Genomic DNA, 5,373 nt, shown 5'->3' on the forward strand with positions numbered 1-5,373 from the left:
ATATATATATATATATATATATATATATATATATATATATATACACATAAACATTTTCCCCTACATTCTAGAGGATGGAAGATGTGTTGAGGATAAAGAACAAACTTGGATATCCAAAGATCATGTATTCATCTTCCTAATCCTGAGTGCTTTCACTTATATGAAACAAATAACCCTCAAACTTATTCTAACCAAATTATTTTCAAATTTTGTCACTCAGACTGAACCTAATCCTAATTAAAACAGATTGTTTTTTTTTAACCATCTCTATTTGGCAGATGAAAAAACTCAGAGGTTAAGTTGATTGCTCAAGGTCACATATCTAGGAAGTAGCTGAGCTGGGATTGAAAATGGACAGTCTAGAGTTTGTGCTCTTGCCCACCATGATATTTTGTCTCTGCTATTAGAAAAAGAGGAAAATGCTCAGCAGAAAAGGAGCAGTTGATGATATTTTAAAGAATAGGTAGCTGGACTTGGTGGTAAACACCTATAATCCCAACAATTCAGGAGCCTGAGGCAGGAGGATCGTGAGTTCAAAGCCAGCATCAGCAATGGGGAGACGCTGAACAACTCAATGAGACCCTGTCTCTAAATAAAATACAAGTAGGGCTGGGGACGTGGCTCTGCAGTCAAGTGCCCCCGAGTTCAATCCTTAGTACCCAAACAACAACAACAACAAAAAAGAACAGGTAATTGTTAGAACGAAGTTCTTAGGAGGTGATAGAGATGGTAATGAGAATGGATATATTTATAAAGTTCTAGAGAAAAATTTGCACATTCATAAACATTAAATTTAAACATTTTATGAAACTGTGAATTAGGGTTGCTTTTTTTTCAAAAGAGCAAGTCTATCTTTCTTGCTTTCTCCTACTGTTTATAGAGTTATTTAAATGACATGTAATTTAAAAATCTGAAGTTCCTAAAATTTCAATTGATACTGCTTATACTTTAACCCAATTTGCTTTAACGTCAAAGTTAATGTTTCCCCTCTACTCAATATATAGACTTCATAGCCTGTGTTTCTGCTTACCAAGTCCCTGAGATTAATTTAATTTTCTTATAAAAGTAAATTTTGCCGGGTATGGTGGCATATATCTATAATCCCAGCAACTGCAGAGCCTGAAACAGGATGATCACAAGTTCAAGGCCAGCCTCAGCAATTTAGTGAGACCCTAAAAAAGAATTGGGGATATAATTCAGTGATACAGGACCCCTGCCCTCAATCCCCAGTACCCCTGCGACACATAAATATTCTATTAATTTTGAAGTACTCACTTCCTGATGAGTTTCTATATGTAATTAGGTCAACATTTACCTGAGATCCATTTGTAAAAGTATTCAGCAAACACATTTCACCTGATGCTAAAACAGTAAGCCCAGTTTTTAACTTAAAAGCAGGGTTGCTAAAATATTTTTCATGTGGAGACTTACTTTCATGATTCTTGTCATATCTTCTTACTGTGTGTGGTTTTCTGTACCTATTTTTTTTAAATGACTCTCTTTAGAGAACTTTGTTATTGTAGTCCTAGAAAACTAATACATTGGGTCATTACATTCACTGCCATGGTGATGAGAGTTCATTCTTTACAAAATTTATGCTCAGAATGAAATGCCAGTTTCATCATTTCAACACCTCAGTTTATAAAGAATCAGTGTGCAAATAAAATTTGTTAAAAATAATAGAGATGGCTCACTTTAAAAATATTGAATTGTTTGGCTTCTTTCCTGAGCAAATCCTTAAAATCATGGATTTAAAATACTAAATGACTGCCTCTCTGTATTATAGTTTATACTGCTCATCTGTCTCCTAAGCAAAGAGAGTAGTGTTGTGGACTCCCCTGTGAGTGAAGATTTGCACAGCCACTGACAGGAGTGTGCTCAGCAGATTGCTCCTTTTAGACCTGCAGATGCTAATGACCTTGGAGTTCAAGGTCACATCTTCACAGGCAGCCTGAACATGGGAACCAAGACAGGCAAGGGTAAACAGGCCTGACCATTTCAGGCTGATAAGAATCAGCTCTGGCAGTATTTGCTTCAGAGCTTTCTCCCCCAGGAGTGGCTAAGACTAGGTCAAGCCTGCTTTGTACTTTGACTTCTCTGCCTAACCCTACTTTTGCCCCTTCCTTTCTAAATTGTGGATTCTTAATTAGCAGTTTATATCTCAGTCTCCATCTCAGGACCTGTACCCAATATCAAAATACCCAAAATATGGTATCAATACCATACTTGGGGAAATACTGTCCTAAATATTTTTAAGGGCAACTGTCAAAAAGGCTTTATAAAGACTTTAAAATATAGCACGCAATTTAAAAATAAAAGCCATGAATGTGATTTTATGTGACTGAAGGCAATTTAGGGGTTTTATACAAGGTATCCCAAAACTCTTAGTGCAATTTTAAGTCATCAAATAAATGCTAAATGTACTAGCTATTTGAGAGTCATGAAAATACTAGAGCTATTCAGATAGTAGTTAAAAATTGAGCCAAGAAAATTATTATGATGGATTTAAAAAAAAAAAAGAAATTTTGAATCCCAGGACAAATGTTGTTTTTAAAAATTGGAATCAAATTATACTTTTTGTAATTCACAAACTAAGCCTCAAACATATTTCAGAATTTGATTCCTTTTTAAAATGCCCTGCATATAGAGAAATGGGCAGAAGAGAAATTGCTGTAAAAGAATCATGTTTGAAATCCATAGGCATAACTATAATTACTGCTTAAATTTCATGATTTAGGAAAACTGTCCTACTGCCAGCCTATTCTGAGTCTAGGAGACTCAATACATGTGAATCAGCAGAGTACTGTTTAAGGCTGGTATCAAGGAATGTCTTAAAGGATAAATGGCTCAATGAAATCTTTTAATGCTGAAATTATGATAAAACTAGTTAGGTTTTGGAAGAATACTTATTTACACTTGATTCTCTTATGTTATCTTTTATAGCTAAGCATTGAATAAAGATATCTGTTTCTCAAAACTTGCCCTAATGGTAAGAATTACCTGGAATTCTTTTTGTTGTTGTTTTTATTATTATTATTTTTGGAAGGGGTGGGGTGGGTATTGGGGATTGAACTCAGGGGCACTCAACCACTGAGCCACATCCCCAGCCCTATTTTGTATTTTATTTAGAGACAGGTTCTCACTAAATTGCTTAGGGCCTTTCTAAATTGCTGAGGCTGGCTTTGAACTCACAGTCCTCCTGTCTCAGCCTCCTGGGTTGCTGGGATTACAAGTGTGTGCAACTGCACCCACAACCTGGAATGTTTATAAAATTGATTCACCTACTCTTCTCCTAGATGTCAGAATTCAATTCAATGTGGGGACAAGGACTGAAAATTTGTTTCATTAACACAATCAAATGTACCTCTTATATTTAGACTAGTTTGGAAAATATCTAATTAAAACATTTAAAATATTAAACCTGCTTTTAGAAGTCATGCATTGCTGCTTTAAGGGCTGTGATATGTATTCATAAATACCTGAATAATGTTTGTATGCCACTGGCTCTGTGAATAAGACAATAGTTCATACATTCTACAAACATGTGTTCTGACTAGCTTCTCTCTGTTCCAAGAACAGATTATTCTCCAAATCTTCATCAGCTATCCAACAAAAGAAACTACTGATTGCAAAAATGTCAGACCACCCTCCGACAGAGGTTGAGGAGAATCACTAGACCAGCTAGTGAGTGTCTCTGGGCTGAGCGAGACGGTGAGTGTCGCGACCCAGCCTGCCACCCTGCCTGGCAAAAATCACACCGAGTCGGGAGTTGAGTCAGCCGAGATGGCGCAGCAACTCAGTTTATTGTGGAGGGAGAGGACTTATATAGAGAGAGGAGAAGGAGGGGGGGACAAAGGCAGGGGCCAATCAGAGATCGGAGAGTCCCCCAGGTTGGGGTAGCCTAGGCACCCCAGTTACAGAAACAGAGCCCCATTACCCCAGTTACAGAAACAGAGCCCCGTTACCCCAGTTACAGAAACAATACCCCATTAGGTATGTGTGCCCTGTTGCTGGGGAGTTATTCTTTGTGTTTGCAGAAGCCATATCTTGGGGCCGTTAAGGCACCTATATGGAAGCCATTTCTCAAGCTCTAACTGTCATGTACATGGAGAATCACAAAACCAGAATCACAAGACTGGGGATTTCTTTTTCCCCAGCGATTGCACTTCCATGGTCAGCAGAGGTCCCAACACAAAAATACCAGAACCTTCTCAAATTGAAAAATTCAGAGGCTGGGGCTGCAGTTCAGTGGTAGACCACTTGCTAGTAAGAGACCCTGGGTTTGATCCCCAGTAACAAAAAAATTCAAATCTGTCACTACTGCTAGGAAAGGCAAGTTTAAAAATCAAACAAAACTAAGGTCACTTTTATTACTAGGTAAGACCTAAAAGTATTTTTAAACCACCACAATGTATTTCTTAGTACAAACTGAAAGGTTAATAAAATAGGTACTTGTCACTCCGTTTTTCTGTATGCTTAACAAAACACTGTTGAAATCCTGAGAACTGTTTGCTAATCTTGTTCCCAGAATGTGCCGTCCCCAACTGCCAAACTGCAGAATGCACTCCCTCACTGGGTTGCAGGCAAACCGCCCACTCGCCCTGACCCATCAATGAACTTCCCTCCCTGCCCTCTCCAAGAAAAGTATATAAGCTCTGCTTAAGCTGTTCTCAGGGCTCTTTGCTTTATCTCTCTTTGCTCTAGTGAGCTCTGAGCCCCAGCATGCTGGTCTCCAAATAAACCCTTTTTGCTGTTGCATGAGACAGTCTCTTGGTGGTCTCTTCCTCCGACGTTTCGCCGGTCCCTTACAAAACTACTTTAAAAACTTAGAAATTCATTAATTAAAATCTTTTTTTGTAAACTTCCTAGTGAAGTGTGTCATACATATAGAAAAGGACTTAAATCATGTATGTAAATTTTCCTAAAATTTATTACATATTTATGGTGAACCATATTGTATGTGAGGTTTTGCAAAGCAGGCACACTCATTAGCAGGACTCATGTCAAGAACCAGAACACTACCAATATTCCAGAAGCCCCTTTATGCCACAGTTCTGCTATTAATATCCTCTTCCCCACATCTTGACTTCAAATAGATTTCATTTTTAAATTTTATTTTTAAAAGAGAGTGAGAGAGAGAGAGAGAGAGAGAGAGAGAGAGAGAATTTTTTAATATTTATTTTTCAGTTTTCGGTGGATACAACATCTTTATTTTATTTTTATGTGGTGCTGAGGATCGAACCAGCACCCCATGCATGCCAGGTGAGCGCGTTACCGCTTGAGCCACATCCCCAGCCCTCATATTTAAATTTTATATAAATAAAATCATACAGTATATTTTGTTTCGCTTCTTTAAACATTATGTCTATGTAT

The 5,373-nt window shown here is 37.7% G+C and overlaps 1 long non-coding RNA gene across 1 annotated transcript in view; it reads left to right on the plus strand.

Annotated features, from left to right (window-relative positions):
- LOC125616893 overlaps positions 1 to 4,213 on the plus strand; it is a 33,064-nt gene extending 28,851 nt beyond the window's left edge. The window contains exon 3 of the long non-coding RNA XR_007347668.1: positions 3,580 to 4,213. This is a non-coding gene — a long non-coding RNA (uncharacterized LOC125616893). The remainder of the gene's footprint in view (positions 1 to 3,579) is intronic.
- Positions 4,214 to 5,373: the final 1,160 nt, after the last annotated feature.

Source organism: Marmota marmota, unplaced genomic scaffold (assembly GCF_001458135.2).
Source record: "Marmota marmota marmota unplaced genomic scaffold, marMar, whole genome shotgun sequence".
NCBI classification, from domain to species: Eukaryota; Metazoa; Chordata; class Mammalia; order Rodentia; family Sciuridae; genus Marmota; species Marmota marmota.